Here is a 19,281-nt window from a genome sequence, read left to right on the forward strand (position 1 = left end):
GGCTGTGACAGGGACTTCCCTGGCAGTCCAGTGGTTAAGGGTCCATTCTTTCACTGCAGGGGGCACGGGTTTGATCCCTGGTCGGGGAATTAAGATCCTGCATGCTGAGTGTCGAGGCACACACACACACACAAAAGGCTGTGACAAAGTAGAGATGGTCTCCCAAGGGTCCTGACAACAGGCCAGTCAGGGATGCATTTCAGGTAAAGACAACAAGCCAATCATTGATTGTTATCTCTTATTATCTCCCAGGTTCCACAGGGTCCCAGTGAAGACAAACATGTATAAAATACAATAACCCTCCCCCTCAAGTAGTTCATAGGCTTAAATTAGGAAGATTCTCTTTTCCAAAGGGGAGTCCACGGTGTGCTACCTTGGTACCCAACAGTACCCAGTAGTGCTTAGTACACAGGGCAGCAAAGCAGAGACATTAAAATAAACAGAACATTTGATATAATTTGTTATTTCATTTTAAAAAATAAAAGCATTAAAGTAGTCATCGTAAGAGAAGTCAGTTTTGTGTCACATCGTTACTTGCACTTATCACTTTCAGTATTGTTTCTATCTTGAAGCCCTTATGCTAGAGTTGAACACCACAATCTTTTCGGAGCTTAGGATCTTTAAGGGTCTTAACTCCATCCAGCTCAGTTCAGTGTGTTCTGCAAATGGGAAGGGATTCCAGAGAAAGAAAGACCCTTGGAGGGAAGGGCAGTGTGCAAACAACTTCTAGACTTTTTTCAGACAAGACCTTCCCTAGATCCTCAGCTCTGAAAGAAGGGTGAGCAAGGCTGCTCAGTACCACCAGGTGGCAGGAGTGAGCTACCCAACGACTCCACCTATCACCCACTCTCCAGGGCTTGTTCCCGGGCCAGAGTGTTGGCACCTTTTGCAGGAGACAATGCAATGGCAGACCTGCCAGTGCTGAGGTAAGGGCTGGGGTGGGAAGAATCCTCAGAGGGTTATGGTACTGATTCTGTGCCTTCCCCCAGCCTTGACTCAGAGAAGGCATGACCCCTGTCAAAGGTGTAAAAGTGTCCAGACTCGTAGGCCAGAATTCAACAAGCAAGGGTCTATTTTCTGTCTCACCCACCAGCCTACCAGCCTTTTACGGACATTTCCTGAGCATCTACTGTGTGCCAGGTATGTGTTACAAGTGTCCATAATAGCATTTAACACGAAGTGTGCAATCTAGTGGAAGAAACCTGGTCAACAGCCATGCTCTTATGACATGGAGGCAGTTTGGAGTAGTAAAGTGCACTGTCTTGGAAGTCAGACAGACTAAGGTGTGAACTCAAGCTCCACCACTTGCTAGTTGTGCAAACTCTGTGAGCCTCAGTCTCCTTGTCTGTAAAATGGGGGTAAATTACTCTCATAGAAGACCAAAAAGATGTTAAGTAAAAATTCACTCCCAGGTGACTTCCCTGGTGACGCAGTGGTTAAGAATCTGCCTACCAATGCAGCATACATGGGTTTGATCCCTGGTCCAGGAAGATCCCACATGCCGCGGAGCAACTAAGCCCATGCGCTGCAACTACTGAGCCCACGTGCTGCAACTACTGAAGCCCATGCACCTAGAGCCCGTGCTCCACAACAAGAGAAGCCCCCACTCGCAGCAACTAGAGAAAGCCTGCGCACAGCAACGAAGACCCAACACAGCCAAAAATAAAATAAATAAATAAATTTTTTAAAAAAGAAGGGGATTTATTTAGAGAGATACACATTCCATAGACAGAATGTGGTCTGTCTCAAAAGAAGAGAATGGTCTTGGGAGGAACATACTCCACAGACAGAGTGTGGGCCATCTCAGTAGGTGAGAAGCCTGGAAATATGGCGTGGTTAGTTTTTATGGACTGGGTAATTTCATAGGCTAATGAGTGGGAGGATTATTCCAACTATTTGGGGGAAGGGGCGTAGATTTCCAGGAACTGGGCCACGGCCCACTTTTGGCCTTTTATGGTTGGCCTCAGAACTGTCATGGCGTTGGTGGGTGTGGCATTTAGCATGCTAATGAATTACAATGAGCATATAATGAGGCTCGAGGTCTACTGGAAGTTGAATCTTCCGCCATCCTGGACCCAGTTTTTTGTCATGTCCTATGGCTATGTCATTCTTTTAAAGGTTGTGCCCTGCCCCCTTCCCTCCTGCTTCACTATGAACCAAATACTATGACTAACTTATTGACTCTTTGCACCTAGATTGAAAAAAAAAATTCTATGTTCCAGGCTCTCATTTCCCCATTCAAAATCCTTCAGAAGTTCTCCATAATCTAGAAGATCAAGGCTCTCTGTGTCGAGAACTTACGTCCAGCAATTCTTAGCTGTTTTGCCTTTACTCCCTCTCTGGAATATCCTTATAAGTCTGGTTTTCAACTCTAGCTTCATATTGGAATGACTTTATAAGCTTTAAAAATGTATAGATGCAGAGAAAGACAAATACTGTATGTTTTCACTTATACATGGAATCTAAAAAGCAAAACAAGCAAATAGAACAGAACAGAAACAGACTCACAGATACAGAGAACAAACTAGTGGTTACCAGAGGTGAAGGAGACTAAGAGGTACAAACTCTCAGTTATGAAATAAATAAGTCATAGGATTTTAATGCACAGCCCAGAGAATATAGTATGTGTAGATGTCTGAGCCTCAATCAACCCCAGAAGTACTTGATTTAATTGGACTGGAGTGGGGCCATGTATGAGTGTTTTTTTGTTTTTTTTTTTTAAAGATTGATTGATTGATTGATTGATTAATTGATTGATTGCTCTGTTGGGTCTTCGTTTCTGTGCTAGGGCTTTCTCTAGTTGCGGCGAGCGGGGGCCACTCTTCATCGCGATGCGCGGGCATCTCACTATCGTGGCCCCTCTTGCTGCGGAGCACAGGTTCCAGACACGCAGCCTCAGTAGTTGTGGCTCACGGGCCTAGCTGCTCCGCGGCATGTGGGATCTTCCCAGACCAGGGCTCGAACCCGCGTCCCCTGCACTAGCAGGCAGACTCCCAACCACTGCGCCACCAGGGAAGCCCTATGAGTGTTTTTTAAAAGCTCTGCAGGTAGGGACTTCCCTGGTGGCACAGTGGTTAAGAATCGCCTGCCAATGCAGGGGACACGGGTTCGAGCCCTGGCCCGGGAAGATCCCACTTGCCGCGGAGCAACTAAGCCCGTACACCACAACTACTGAGCCTGCGCTCTAGAGCCCGCGAGCCACAACTACTGAGCCTGTGTGCCACAACTACTGAAGCCCGCACGCCTAGAGCCTGTGCTCCTCAACAAGAGAAGCCACAACAAAGAGTAGCCCCTGCTCGCCACAGCTAGAGAAAGCCCGCATGCAACAATGAAAACCCAACGCAGCCACAAATCAAATAAACAAATAAATAAATTTTAAAAAAAGAATAGAACTTCATTAAAAAAAAAATAAAGAACCACAGGTAGGTTAGGAATCATGATCTCCTGCTCAGTTCAGGCATTTCCAGGCTGGATTAGGGTCCCCTTATGTGTTTACTCTATCACTGTGCGATTTCTGTTGTCTGATTATCTGAACATTTCATCTCAGCCTAGTGGGACTGATTGAGCCTTTTATATTTTACTCTTCTGCTTCAAATCTTTTAATGGCTTCCATTACCCCCAAGATAAAATCCAGACTTCTTAATGAATCCTGCAATTCCTCCTACTCCTGGCTTACCTTTAATGCATTCATCCATTCAACCTTTATCAAGTGTCTATTATGAGCCAGGCACTCTAGTAGACAGTGGAGACAAGGAGGCAAATAAGAGCAGCATGGTCTTCTCTCTTGTGGAGTTTATAGTCTGGGGGGAAGGCAAAAGTTGAATGAGTAATTACAGGGTTATACAGAACTTATGGCTGTTTCAGGAGTTGGGGAAGGAAGGCGTCCCAGAGGAGTTGAGTTAAACTGAGTCCAGAAAGGTGACTGGCAGTTAGGTGGGGGTGGAGGGAGACAGAAGTGCTCCAGGCAGAAGGAGCAGCATAAGTAGGGACAATGGCTTGGGGAAGATCATGGCATGTTGGAGGAACTGAAAACATATATGGACGAGAAGGAGGAAATGGTGGCCAAACCTGAAGACCAGATGACTCAGAGCCTTATAGGCCAAGTTAAGGTTGGGGGACTTTATCCCAAGGGTGCCATAAAGCCTTGAAAAGGTTTAAGCAGGGGAGTGTAATAAAATCAGATGAAATTTTTTTTTTTTAATATTTATTTATTTATTTTGGCTGCTCCGGGTCTTAGCTGTGGTACTCGGGATCTTCGTTGCAGCATGCGGGATTTTAGTTGCTGGCTTGCGGACTTCTTAGTTGTGGCATGCATGTGGGATCTCGTTCCCCAACCAGGGATCGAACCCAGGCCCCCTGCATTGGGAGCGTGGAGTCTTACCCACTGGACCACCAGGGAAGTCCCTGAAATTTTTAAAGAAGGCTCTCAGTGGGCATACAGTGGACCAAAGAGTGGAGTTAGGTGTTCCCAAATCTCATCAGCCTCTCCTTGGCAGATAATATTTTGGAGTCTTTTACTGATGGTTAAATTCATCTCCTGTGACTAGTTTGTGTTAACTAAATGATGGAAATGTGACTGTATTTACAAACTCCTGGGGATGGCAGTGGAATTCCTCACTGTCGTTGGATCATTCAGTAAACACTAAGTGACGGGCTATTTTGTGCCCGGCACAGGTCCAGGTGCTGGGGATACAAAGGTACAAAAAGAAAGATTTGATCTGTTAAAAAATAAGTTCTGACAGAGTTTTTCAAATATCAAGTATAAGAGAAAGCTTATTTTAAAAGTCTCTTAGATATTTTCAATGGTTTCTGAATTATCTGTAGGAAGCTCTGACTTACTTGTATAGAGTTTGATATATGTATCCACCATTAAATCCAAATCGTGTTTTATATCAAAATTTATGTTAAACAAAGCCAAGTTACTTGACCTTTGGTCTGTCAAAGTGTTCCTCAGGTATGCTTTGAGACACTTTCGTCCATTTTCATTGCACAGCAACAACCAGATGAGGAACAATAACGGCAGGCTCTTCCATTCAAACTTTAACTATAACTTGTTTCTTTAACTTCATTTGATAAAGACAAAATCTACACTGAAATCCTTGTTTGGCGAGCTCACACGTTTCTCTTACAGTCTGATAATTTTCTTAACTGTCCCTTACAGATTTTTAACAGCATACTTAAAACTCCTAATATTCAAAAGTCAGTGATGAGCTTCATTGTAACGTTTTATAAAATGTATTCCTTCCTCCCACACCTCCTCAAAATTTATTTCTTCAAAGAACTGATAACTCAATACCTGATAGTTGGACCCACAGTGATAAATGTTATGTCTAAAATGACTTTAATACAATTCCAAAGTGCCATTAGCAGAGATCACACAGAGTGTAACAGGGTACTTTCAATGCTATCTTCTGGAAGAACAGTTAGGTCTCCAAAGCACAGGAGTTCAAACAGGCCATTTAAACAGGCAGATCATCAATGACTAATGTACTCAATGGGAGGTGACAACTGATTTGACTGTTTTCTTCTGTCTTTTTCCATGACGGTATCTACTGCCTCATCTTGATTGACAAGCAAAACCTAGAAAACCTACAAAAATAAGTGTTTTGTGGTTTATCTAGGAATAATACAGAAAATATTGTTATTTTTGATGAAGAAAATCAGTTTTGTATAGTTTATTTCAACCTAAATAAAACGTGAATTTTGTTAAAATAAAGATAGTTCTGGTGCATAGATAACAATAACAAAGTTAAAAGGCAACTGACAGAAGAAAATACTTCCAATACTTTTTAAAAAGGGTTAGTATCTAGTATTTATGTATATTTAAAAATAGGGTCTTCCCTCGTGGCACAGTGGTTAAGAATCCGCCTGCCAATGCAGGGGACACGGGTTCGAGCTCCGGTCCGGGAAGATCCCACATGCCGCGGAGCAACTAAGCCTGTGTGCCATAACTACTGAGCCTGAGCTCTAGAGCCCGTGAGCCGCAACTACTGAAGCCCATGTGCCACAGCTACTGAAGCCTGTGTACCTAGAGCCGGTGCTCCGCAACAGGTGAAGCCACTGCCATGAGAAGCCCGCACACCGCCAGGAGGAGTAGCCCCCGCTCGCCACAGCTAGACAAAGCCCGCACTCAGCAATGAAGACCCAATGCAGCCAATAAATAAATTAAATAAATCTATAAATAAAAATGTAAAATAGTACAGCAATTTTAGAAAACATTTTGGCAGTTTCTTATAAAGTTAAACATATATTTACCATAATACTACTAAGTAATAATAGGGAATAAGCTACTGATATACCCAGCAGTGTGGAAGAATCTCAAAACCAGTATGTTGAGGGAAAAAAGCTAGAGGAAAAAAAAAAAAATACATACCAAATACTGTATGATTATATTTCTGAAAACACAAATCTAATTATTTTCCAGAATCAAATCTAGAATTCAGAAAGCAGGTCAAGGACTTCCCTGGTGGCACAGTGATGAAGAATCCACCTGCCTACTGATGAACCAAGTGGCAGGGCAGGAATAAAGACGTAGACATAGAGAATGGACTTGAGGACACGGTGTGCGGGGGGGAGGGGGAAGCTGGGGCGAAGTGAGAGTAGCATCGACATATATACGCTACCAAATGTAAAATAGTCAGCTAGTGGGAAGCAGCAGCGTAGCACAGGGAGATCAGCTCCGTGCTTTGTGATGACCTAGAGGGGTGGGATAGGGAGGGTGGGGGGGGAGGCTCAAGCGGGAGGGGATATGGGGATATATGTATGCATATGGCTGATTCACTTTGTTGTACAACACAAACTAATACAGTATTGTGAAGCAATTATAATCCAATAAAGAGGTATTAAAAAAAAAAAAGAATCCACCTGCCAATGCAGGGGACATGGGTTCGATCCCTGGTCCGGGAAGATCCCACATGCCACGGAGCAACTCAGCTCGCAAGCCACAACTACTGAGCCCGCATGCCACAACTACTGAAGCCCGTGCGCCTAGAACCCGTGCTCCACAACAAGAGAAGCCACCGCAATGAGAAGCACGCGCACCACAGCGAAGAGTAGCCCCCGCTCACTGCAGGTAGAGAAAGCCTGGGCGCAGCAACGAAGACCCAAGGCAGCCAAAAAAAAAAAAAAAAGACCCACAAAAGACTGGGAGCTGAGGTGGGGGAGGGGTTGGCATGGATTGTAGGAGGGGATGGGGCACAGGGAACTTTTTAGGGTAACGTTTTATATCTTTTTAAAAAAATTAATTTATTTTATTTATTTATTTTTGGCTGTGTTTGGTCTTCGTTGCTGCGTGCGGGCTTTCTCTAGTTGTGGCGAGCAGGGAGCAGGGGCTACTCATCCTTGCGGTGCGCAGGCTTCTCATTGCCGTGGCTTCTCTCGTTGTGGAGCACAGGATCTAGGTGCGTGGGCTTCAGTAGTTGTGGCACGCGGGCTCAGTAGTTGTGGCTCGCGGGCTCTAGAGCGCAGGCTCAGTAGTTGTGGTGTACGGGCTTAGTTGCTCCGCGGCAAGTGGGATCTTCCCGGACCAGGGCTCGAACCCGTGTCCCCTGCATTGGCAGGCGGATTCATAACCACTGTGCCACCAGGGAAGTCCGTAACGTTTTATATCTTGATTGTTGTGATAGTTACACGTGTATATATATATTTGTCTAAACTCATCAAAATGTACATTTAAAATGGGTACATTTTATTGTGTAAAAATTATACCTCACTAAAGCTGACTGCCTTTGATCTCAAAAACAAACAAAAAGACAATGGACAGGGAGAAAATATTTGACATATTTTTAACAAAGAATTAATATCTTATACACATAAAGAGCTTAAGTCAAACGATTCAATAGAAAAATGGACAAAGAACATGAAAGGACAATTCATAGAGGACAAAATACAAATGGACACACTTGTCCTTGTAAATCTCAATTAATCAGAAAACAACAAATTTCAATAATGGAATTGTTAGATTGACAACTTTTTTTTTTTTTTTTTTGGCCTCACCGCATTCGGGATCTTAGTTCCCTGACCAGGGATCAAACCCGTGCCCCCTGCATTGGAAGCGTGGAGTCTTAACCACTGGACCACCAGGGAAGTCCCAAAAACAATTTTAAACATTGGAGAGAATTCAGGGAAACTATCACTTTCACAGTGTTGGTATTAGTGTAACTGGAAATATTTTTGGAAGATAATTTGGCAGTGTATCAAAATTTTAAATATGTATAATCTTGACTCTGCAATTCCACCTAAAAATCTATACCGATAGGGCTTCCCTGGTGGCGCAGTGGTTGAGCGTCAGCTTGCCAATGCAGGGGACACGGGTTCGAGCCCTGCTCTGGGAAGATCCCACATGCCGCGGAGCAACTCAGTCCGTGAGCCACAACTACTGAGCTCTGCGCGTCTGGAGCCTGTGCTCCGCAACAACAGAGGCCGCGTTAGAGAGAGGCCCGCGCACCGCGATGAAGAGTGGCCCCCGCTTGCCGCAACTAGAGAAAACCCTTGCACAGAAACGAAGACCCAACACAGCTATAAATAAATAAATTATAAAAAAATAAATAAAGGAATTCCTTTAAAAAAAAAAAAGAAACTATACCGATAATACTGATATGTACTTAACCGTGTGTTGGGATTCCTAACATACCTCAACCATTCCACCCAGTAAATACTCTTATTTCCTCATTTTATAGATAAGGTAAGGTAAGTAAGGAAAGGAGGTTAAGTGACTTGACCAAGGTCATATAGCTAGTAGGTGACAGAGTCAGGATTTGCACCTGTCTCCAGAACCTGTGCTCTTAACCACTATGCTATACAGCTCTTCACTGTCTCTTAAATGCCATACATGGGCATAAGTATATAAATACAAAGATGTTTGCTCCAGAAGAGTTTGAAAAATTAAGAAAGAATGAAATAAACTAATGAAATATCTTCAGCATATTTTGTTAAGTAAAAAAAAAAAAAGCAAGTTGTAGAATAATACTTAACAATACTTAGTTACATAAAAAATACCACCAACAGAGAATATATGTGAACATAGCAAGTAAGCTTAAAAAAGCAAACGTTTTTTTCTGTTTTGTTCACTGTTGTGTCTTTATTGTCACACCAGAACAGTCAGTGCCTTCCATACTCCAATATAAAATAAAAAGTTAAAAAAAAAAAAGACCTCTGACCTAAACCAACAACAACGACAACAACAACAAAAGCAGAACAGTCAGTGCCTGGCACATAACAGACGTTGAGTAAATATCTGCTGGATGTATATAAATATATGTAAATGCATAGAAAAGGGATTGAAAAACTGCAGACCAAACTATGAACTGGTGAAGGCGGTTCCCTACCTTGGAAGAAGAGAGAATGGTGTGTGTGGGGTAGGTTAATGATGGGAGATGTGCACATACTCACTAAACTTCTGACTGTTTCAAATCTTATACAGACACAGGATGTTCATGTGTTACTTGGGTAATAAAAACAAAAACCAAGCAGATTAAAAAAAAAAAATCCCACAACAAAAGCAAAAAAGACTGACCACATTTCCATTTAATTTCTCTACAACTCTTCCAGGTGAGTAATAATATTTTCATTTTATAGATGAGGCAATTAAGGCTCAGAGAGATTAAGTAACTTGCTTCAAGTTGCACAGTTTCTAAGCCTGGATGTGAACTTTGACCTGTGGCTCCATGACCCAGGTTTGCTTCTCTCCACTGTATTTATAAATGTGCAGACAAGTGCAACAAAGTGTTGAAGGCTGCAAGGTGGAAAACAGCAGAGGTTGTATCAGATTGCAACTGGGGGCACCACAGGGAGAAGTGTGGCCAATTCTATAGAGAAGGGAATATTTCTGGAAAGGATTCCAGGGATGAAGCTTGATCTAAGACTTGAAAAGTGAGTTCTTTTTTTTTTTTTTTTTTTTGGCTGCACTGTGTGGCTTGTGGGATCTTAGTTCCCCGACCAGGGATTGAACTCAGGCCCTGGGCAATGAGAGCACAGAGTCCTAACCACTGGACCACCAGGGAATTCCTGAAAAGTGAGTTCTTGAACTACTACGGGTAAGGGCACCCCAGGCATTCACCTGTATGTGTATCAGTAGGATGTCATGGAGAAAACCATTTGGTCTATTTTATGAGTGATAAGTAGTTGAGTGGGCATGGCTGGAGCTTTGCTCTCTAAGGTGAAAGGTAAATCCTGGAAAGATTTGATTTGATTTGTACCAGATGATAAGCTATGTCTTATCAGTGAGATAAGACTCCCTGGGGCCTATTTTGAAGAGGGTCAACCTGGAGACAAGGAATGCATTGTTTACAGTAACAAGTAAACAATGTTGGGTTCACCTGCCTAAGGGATGAATCTGAAAGATGCTTGCGGAATAAGACCGATGAGACTCAATGACTGATTACTGCTATGAGTGGGGATAGGCGTCTAAGAGAGAGAGTAAAAGTTTGTTGGGGAGAAAACTGGTCACAAGGTCCCTTAAAAAGGGGTCCCTTTGGGAATTCCCTGGCAGTCCAACGGTTAGGACTCTGTGCTCTCACTGCCGAGGGCCCAGGTTCAATCCCTGGTAGGGGAAATAAGATCTCACAAGCTGCACAGCGAGGCCAAAAAAAAAAAGGGGGGGTGGTGGATCCCTTGTGTATGTATCTCCTTCATTGCATGTAAGACAGGATATTATAATTAGCTGAGTATGAGTCAGCCTCCTTTACTAAGCCATGAGTTCCTTGAGGCAGGAGCGTGTCTCCTTCCTCTCATCTTTCCCAGTGCCTAGAGCCCTATCTTGCACAGAACATGTTCAACAACGAATAAAAGTGCACAGCAGAGACATTGGCTTTGGTCTGGGGTGGGGAGCAGGGAATGGTGGGGAATAAAAGTATTCTTTATTTTTTAATTTTTGGCCACGTGGCTTACAGGATCCCCGATCAGGGATCAAACGTGGGCCCCCGGCAGTGAAAGTGGGGAGTCTTAACCAGTGGACATACCAGGAATTCCCTGGGGGGGAATAAATAATCACACAAGTGGGAAGCCAGGAAGTTCTCCAGCTTACTGCCTCCCTCCTCAGCCTTGGTCAGAAGCCTGCCCCAGGGGAGATTGCTCCCATTTCCCCTAAATCCTTTACTTTTCTGAGTTAGCCACATGGTGTGATAGATGCTGACTAGCTCAGACATGGGTGGCTGCAGTGTGGGGAAGAGCGTCTCCCCAAAAGTCTACTACCACCACGCAGAAACGGATTCTAAAAAGGGTGCCATAGGAGAAGCCTCGTACTTCTACTCCCCTCCTCTAAATCACCAAACCTTGAGATGTATGGCAAGTGGTGGCATGTCTTTGGCATTATGCCATAGGCTGATGTGGCAAGGGGAGAAGAGGAGAGAACAGCTGAGAAGGTGTGAACTCCAGCACAAAGGAAAGGAGGCCATGGGCCTGAGACTTGAGACATAAAAGGAGAAATAAGCCAGTGGGAATTTTAATTATTATTATTTAATTTTTAAACTGTATTATTAAAAAATCATTTAAATCAGAATGGAGGACTTCCCTGGTGGCACAGTGGTTAAGAATCCGCCTGCCAATGCAGGGGACACGGGTTCGAGCCCTGGTCCGGGAAGATCCCACATGCCACGGAGCAACTAAGCCTGTGCACCACAACTACTGAGCCCATGTGTCACAACTACTGAAGCCCGCACGCCTAGAGCCCGTGCCCCGCAACAAGAGAAGCCACTGCAATGAGAAGCCCCCGCGCCGCAACGAAGAGTAGCCCTTGCTCACTGCAACTAGAGAAAGCCCGCGCACAGCAACAAAGACCCCAAAACAGCCAAAAATAAAAATAAATTAATTAATTTAAAAAAAAATCAGAATGGAGAGGAAAATGAATCTGATATAACTGTCATCTGGACTTAACAATTATTAATATTTGGAGGGTGGGGCCGAAAAACGATTATTGATATTTGCCACATTTAGGTCAGTTATTCATTCATTTACCTACTTATTTATTTATTTTTTGGCTGCACCGTGCAGCTTGTGGGATCCTAGTTCCCCAACCAGGGATCAAACCCAGGCCCCCGGCAGTGGAGGCACACAGTCCTAACCACTGGACGGCCAGGGCATTCCCCCAGTTATTCTTTTTTTAAGCATTTTAATATAATTTACAGACATTTTGAGTTAAACCCTTACGTATTTTAATATGCATTGCTAATAAAAACATATTCTAATACAATCCCAATGCTATTATCATGCCTCCCAAATTAACAATCATTCCTTAATATCATCTAATACCCAGTCCATATTCAAATTTTCCCAGCTGTCCCCAAAAGGTCTTTTTACTGTTGTTGTTTTGTTCAAAATAGGATCTTGTTGCATGTGACTGTTTTGCCTCTTAAGTCTCCTTTAAGCAAGAGCAACTCTTCCTCCTCCTTTTCCACGCCATTGACCTGCTCTTTTTTTTTTTTTTTTGATTTATTTTTGGTTGCATTGGGTCTTCTTCGTTGCTGTGCGCAGGCTTTCTGTAGTTGCAGCAAGCTGGGGCTACTCTTCGTTGTGGTGTTTAGGCTTCTCATTGCAGTGGCTTCTCTTGTTGCAGAGCACGGGCTCTAGGTGCACGGGCTTCAGTAGTTGTGGCACGTGGGTTCAGTAGTTGTGGCTCACGGGCTCTAGAGCGCAGGCTCAGTAGCTGTGGCGCACAGGCTTAGTTGCTCCGCGGCATGTGGGATCTTCCCGGACCAGGGCTCGAACCCATGTCCCCTGCATTGGCAGGCGGATTCTTTTTTTTTTTTTTAATTTAATTTACTTTTTTTATACAGCAGGTTCTTATTAGTTATCCATTTTATACATATTAGTGTATATATGTCAATCCCAATCTCGCAATTCATCCCACCACCATCTCCCCGCCCCGACCCCACCACTTTCCCCCCTTGGTGTCCATACGTTTGTTCTCTACATCTGTGTCCCTATTTCTGGCAGGCAGATTCTTAACCACTGCACTACCAGGGAAGCCCTGACCTGTTCTTTTTTTTTGGCCATGCCTAGCACGTGGGATCTTAGTTCCCCGACCAGGGATCAAACCCTCGCCCCCTGCATTGCAAATGTAGAGTCTTAACCACTAGACTGCCAGGGAAGTCCTCCATTGACTTGTTGAAGAAACAGTCAGTTACCCTGTAGAATGACCTACATTTTGGATTTTTCTGATTAGTTTCTTTGTGTTTTGACTTACCTTGTTCCTCCAGTCCCCATATTTTCTGGAAACTGGAGATTAGATCTAAAGACTTCCTTAGATTCAGGTTCAATATTCTTGGAAAGAATACTTGTTAGGTGATGCAGTGTTCTTCATATTGCCTTATATCAGGGCCACATAATGCACATATGTGCACATGGCTGGTGGTCTGGGGTCCTGTGTTTTTGAAGCTGCTGGAGGAAGCTAAGCCCGAGGGGATCTAGGCAGTTAACCACCTCTGGACCTGGAGGCTGAGTTCCGACTGGGCCCCAGCCTCCGTGGCTGCTGGCCTTAGCAGCACGGTGTGGGTTGAGGTCAGGGAGGAGGCACTCAGAGAAGCATCAGCTTGATGTTGGCAGCTTGGATTGGCTCAGTCCTTTGGCAGGATTGAGCAGAGGGTCCTGGGACAGAGATACCACACGGGCAGCAGTGGCTCCTTTCAGCCCTGCTGTGTGCACCTTGTAGGAATGAGGAGACTAACCAGGCAAAATTCCCCAGGACTTGGGGGAGACAAACCATTTCAAGACCTGTTCACCGTGTCCTGCACTCTCCACTGTGGAGACCAGGAAGCCTTCCTCTTCCAATCTGGGACCTTCGGCGGTTGGCCTGATGGTGGTGTGGCTCAGAGAAAATTCCTGACTCTGCTGGCTCAATTTTTCTTGTCCTCTGGCTTCCAGTTTCTGCCTTAAATACTCTTTGATTGATCTTAAACTTTAGAATGTCAGTGCTAGAAGAAGCCTTGTAGGTCATCTGGACTAGCCCCTCACTGAAGAATCCTCATTCTCCCTCATCTTTCTTAGAAATAGCTGCATGTAAGACGGTGAGATCAGGATGTTACCATGTATTTCCCCAGCTTCAGTCATTCACACTCCACCTTCTTTTTCTTTGTTTTTAATTTTTATTGAAGTCTAGTTAACTTACAATGTTGTGTTAGTTTCAAGTGTACAGCAAAGTGATTCTGTTATATATATATTCTTTTTCAGATTCTTTTCCATTATAGGTTATTAAAAGATATTGAGTGTAATTCCCTGTGCTGTACAGTAGGTCCTTGTTATTTACCTATTTTATATATAGTAGTGTGTATCTGTTAATCCTAAACTCCTAATTTATCCTCACCACCTCCACCCACCCACTATCCCCTTTGGTAACTGTAAGTTTGTTTTCTATGTCTGTGAGTCTATTTCTGTTTTGTAAATAAGTTCATTTGTATCATTTTTTTTTAGATTTCACATACAAGTGATATAATATGATATTTGTCTTTCTCTGTTTGACTTATTCCATTTAATAGGATAATTTCGAGGTCCATCCATCACACTCCACCTTCCTATTTTTACCACAATCAGGCTCTCCTTGTTCCATAATATACCATTACTTTTTTTTTTTTTTAATATTTATTTATTTGGCTACGCCGGGTCTTAGTTGCGGCATGCAGGATCTTTATTGCCGAGTGTGGGATCTTCCTTGCGGCATGCGGGATCTAGTTCCCTGACCAGGGATCATACCCGGGCCCCCTGCATTGGGAATGTGGAGTCTTAACCACTGGACCACCAGGGAAGTCCCTTTACCATTACTTTTTTCTTCACCCTAACAATAACACCTGTGAAATGATAGGTTTGGTATGTAGTTCAATTTCTTTCTAAAAATTTATTAGGGACTTCCCTGGTGGCGCAATGGTTAAGAATCCACCTGCCAGTGCAGAGGACATGGGTTCAATCCCTGGCCTGGGAAGATCCCACATGCCGCAGAGCAACTAAGCCCATGCACCACAACTACTGAGCCCGCATGCCACAACTACTGAAGCCCGGGCACCTGCAGCCCGTGCTCCGCAACAAGAGAAGCCACTGCAATGAGAAGCCCGCGCACCACAATGAAGAGTAGCCCCCGCTCGCCGCAACTAGAGAAAGCCCGCACGCAGCAACGAAGACCTGCAGCCAAAAATAAATAAATAAAATACAATAAATGTATAAAAAAATAATAAAATAAAAATAAAATTTTATTAAAAGAACACATACAGAAATGTTCAATGCCACCACACTTTCGGAAGTGCTGGAGTAGAATTGGCATCAGGGAGTCCCACCTACCTCTGCCTTGAGACCTTGGCTGGACACACTTCTCAAGTTCTAAATTTATTTCCCAATCAGTAAGAAAGAGACACTATACTATCTACAAGTATTAGTTACTAGTCTTGTGAGTGGCTGAAGGTAAGTTCTTCCTGGAAGACGCCCAGGGACTTTTGTCCAGGAACCTCTGATCACCTACAGTGGTGGGGGAGGGGAGAGCAGAGAGAAGGCAGGCCGCGGTAAGGGTTACCTCTAGGCTGGGCATCAGCCTCAGGGCAGCGGTGGGAAAACCTCTCTTGGAGGCAAAAGCCTGTGAAGCGCCTGCCCTCTCCACCATCTCCCTGGGCACCTCAAGAAGGTATGAACATGGTGTTCCAGGGCCTTTCCCCCGCAGGAACCACCCACTCTCCTGGGGGAACAGTGAAAACTTCCGGGAGAAGAGAGAAGTCAGGTGTCAGGCCTCTACGAACTTCAGCTGGCTTTTCGGGCTCAAGGGAGGGAGGGCAAAGCAGGAAGGAGGGGTATGCGCTTGGGGAGAGCCAGCTGGTCCACCCCTAGCCGGAAACTGGGGGTGGAGAGGCCCCGGCCCGGCCCACACCAGTGTCCAAGCTCCAGGCTGGGCCTGAGAGGCCGGCAAACCCCACCCCACTCCTCTGGCACCTCGTGGCCCAGGCGGGTTTGTTTATGAATCCAGCTCCCTCCACCCCCAGCCCGGCCCTCTGCCCGCCCTCAGGGTGGCCCCAGTACCGTGGGAGGGGGAAACTAGGCCAGCCCCCGCCGGCGCCCCTCCGGTCCCCTCCCCTTTCCTCCTCCAGCCTCTGCTGTAGGTTCCCCGGCAGGGCAGGTCCTTTTTATAGACCTGTTGAACCAGTCGGGGCCATTCTCCTTTCTGGGAGTGGCAAGCTGGGGGTGGTGCAGCTCTCTTCTCAGCTCTGGACTCTGGAGGGGTCTCAAGGCTTCTTCCCCAGGAGAGGAAGGAGAAAAGGAAACTGCTTCATTTTTGGTTAAAAGAGGAACTTTGGTTGTGTTTTGTTTTTAATGCTGAACTGCCACGCAGTACCCCAGTCACCTTGGGGGTGCAGAGGTCCGGGTGGCGGTGGCGATGGGGGTGACTGGTGAGGGTAACTTGGCAGTAAGCACAGGCTTCCTTCCAGGTCTGGTGAGCTGAGGAGCCTGAGGGGGTTGGATATTTGAGGGAGGGAAATGTTTTGATTATGTGTTTGTTTTAAGCTGGAGTCCCTAGGGGTCAGATTTAAATGTTCAGTGAAGCTCTCTGCTTGTTTACTGTGGGGTCCAGGCTCCTCTCTGAGCCTCCCTGGTGACTCCAGCTTGCCTCCTCTAGCTGTCAAGAACGCAGATGGATCGTGTCTCTCAGCAGTTTCTATTCCTCTTTCCCACCATGCCTGAAACCACCTCTGCTTTTATTTGCCAAAGGGTCTTCAAGCTGCAGGGACCATCAGCTGGGTTTACAGTCAGGCCTGTCTTCTTGCAGTCTTCTTCAGAAAAGAGAATATTCCAGAAGTTTGGGCCAGAGTTCAGCTCCAACAATAACTAAATTGTGTTCTTGACTATGCCTCCCAACTCTCAGACAAAAAACCCCTCCCCCGTTCCCACAGCCTTTCTTCCTCGTCCAGGGCCTTCAAGACCACCAGAGCCACCGACTAGTTGCCGGACTGGACGACGGCCTTCCTAGTACCAGGTAGAGTCTAGGCAGGGATGAACCATGATGCATCTCAGATAAGGAAACAAAGCCGGCAAAGATGCAGAATGAGTCATTTTAAATAATAATAATAATAATAATAACAGTAAAGAATATCCGTAGCCTGTCCCGGATTTTTCATCAACAGATTCTGGGCTTCTCAAACAGAAAGAAACTACCTCTTGTTAGAGTTCTTTTCTTAGTTACTTGCCTTTGCAGGGTCCTGAAAAGACTGAAGGGCATGTTGTGATGATCCCTTTAGCTTCTCCAAGTCACCATTGCCTTGCAAATGACCTGAGCGTGCATGATGTGAAATATCTAGGATTGTTTTCCTGTTCAGAGAGCTAGAATGTAAAGGTTTATAAGACCGTTGAGACTTTATTTTCTTGTCAGGGACTATTTTTCTTTCCTACACTCCTTTATCCTAGAGAAGGTAGGACAGGTAAATGAAATTTTAGTCAGTGTGTTTTGTTCTTAACAGCTGTAGTTGAAAGCTTACTGAGAGGGAGGTTACAATGATGGTATAAAAGGAGAATTTTGAATCATTTGTGTCTTTTAATTTATAAAATGTTCCCGTTACCAGATTGCTAAGTGGGAAATTGTTAGAATCAAAGAGCAGCTTCAAAATCAGTTTCAACTTGTAAAAGGCAACCAACCGAAGGCTGAGAATCAATCCATGGCATTGTAATATCTGGAGACCTATTCAGGATTTTGGGGACTAGGCTTCCCCTTCCATTTATCAAGTATTTACTGGGTGTCAACAGTATCCCAGGCCTTGAGGATACAAAGTGAAAAGGTATCATCCCCGCCCTCAGACTGCTTTGTCTGATTGGAGGAGATGTGACATTTAGTTACCTCTAATGGATGTATGTAAAAAGAGCATGGTGGACAGAGTGAGTGTTCAATAGCTGGGGGAGGTAGGACAGACTTCATTAGAGTTCGTTCTTATCAAAGATAAGAGTTATGGGGACTTCCCTGGTGGCGCAGTGGTTAAGAATCCGCCTGCCAATGCAGGGCACATGGTTCGAGCCCTGGTCCGGGAAGATCCCACATGCCGTGGAGCAACTAAGCCTGTGCGCCACAGCTACTGAGCCTGCACTCTAGAGCCTGCGAACCACAACTACTGAGCCCGCATGCCACAACTACTGAAGCCCGCGTGCCTAGACCCTGTGCTCCACAACAAGAGAAGCCACCACAATGAGAAGCCCATGCACCGCAACAAAGGGTAACCCCCGCTCGCCGCAACTAGAGAACGCCTGCGCACAGCAACGAACACCCAACGCAGCCAAAAATAAATAAATTAATTAATTAATTAAAAAGAAAAAAGAAAATTTGTTCAGGTTTTCACAGATGAATTGGACACGATGGATCATGTCCATATGCTCTCAGGAACTATCAATAAACAGGCTTATGTCGAGGACATCCCTCACTAGCCAGGATCTGAATTCTGTCTTGTCCTGGAGAAGCAAGGAGAGAGTATTGTGAAAAGGATGGTGGCTCTTGAATTTCTGAGTCTAAATCTAGGCCTTTTTTCTCACTACCTGGAATAAAATCAAACCCTAGTCCCCATTTCAGGCTTAGACTAGCTTAGAATTGTTGGAAAAAACACAAGCGTTGAAACTAAACAAAACAGTCATAATTTAACTGAAGTATCTGAGCCTCAGGTTTCTCATCTGTAGAAGAGGATGACAATTTCTTAAATTGGTTGAAAGGATTAGACAACACACGTGAAACGTTCAGAGGGCTGCTCTTCGGTGTTAGTTCCTCCTCCCTCCCCCCCAGCAAGTTTGGGTGTGGTCCTTTGCTAAATACACTAAACAGCTGTTGGAATCTCCAGAGCTTGGTTTACAAAGATGAGTAATACAGCTTCTTCCCTCCAGGAAGTTTCTTTCCTTCTGGAAGTTTCTTCTCTTCAATTTCTTCCCTTAGTGTTTCTTAAACTCTGATTTAGGGACTAATCACCTGAAAGAGCTATTTAAGAATGCATATTCTCATGACCCACCCCAGAGAATCTCATTTATTAGGTCTGAGATGGGGTCTAGGAATCCACCTTTTTAAAAAAGCAGTCCAGAGGATACAGATAAAGACTCTGATATTATATTTTGAGAAACTTTGACCTAGGGAGAGATGCTATTAATGGAAATGTGATGTTTTATAAGAGTATGATACCATTTGAGCCGTCCTGGAAGTATGGGCAGGATTTTTTTCAGGAGTTAGAAGGTAACAATAAAAAGCTTTTTTAAAACTAAATAAATTTGGGACTTCCCTGGCCATCCAGTGGTTAAGACTCCGCCTTCCAATGCAGGGCGTGCATGTTCCATCTCTGGTCAGGGAACTAAGAT

The 19,281-nt window shown here is 44.6% G+C and overlaps 1 protein-coding gene across 2 annotated transcripts in view; it reads right to left on the reverse strand.

Moving 5' to 3' along the window:
• The window catches only part of SP7 (Sp7 transcription factor), a 36,443-nt gene extending 20,049 nt beyond the window's left edge, over positions 1 to 16,394 (reverse strand). For both annotated transcript variants that reach the window (XM_082350578.1, XM_082350576.1), the window contains exons 1-2: positions 15,491 to 16,394; positions 3,677 to 3,800 (exon numbers count right to left, since the gene is read on the reverse strand). The gene's annotated coding sequence lies outside the window, so the exon portion shown is untranslated. The remainder of the gene's footprint in view (positions 1 to 3,676; positions 3,801 to 15,490) is intronic.
• Positions 16,395 to 19,281: the final 2,887 nt, after the last annotated feature.

Source organism: Balaenoptera borealis, assembly GCF_965194805.1.
Source record: "Balaenoptera borealis genome assembly, chromosome: 13".
Taxonomy (NCBI): Eukaryota; Metazoa; Chordata; class Mammalia; order Artiodactyla; family Balaenopteridae; genus Balaenoptera; species Balaenoptera borealis.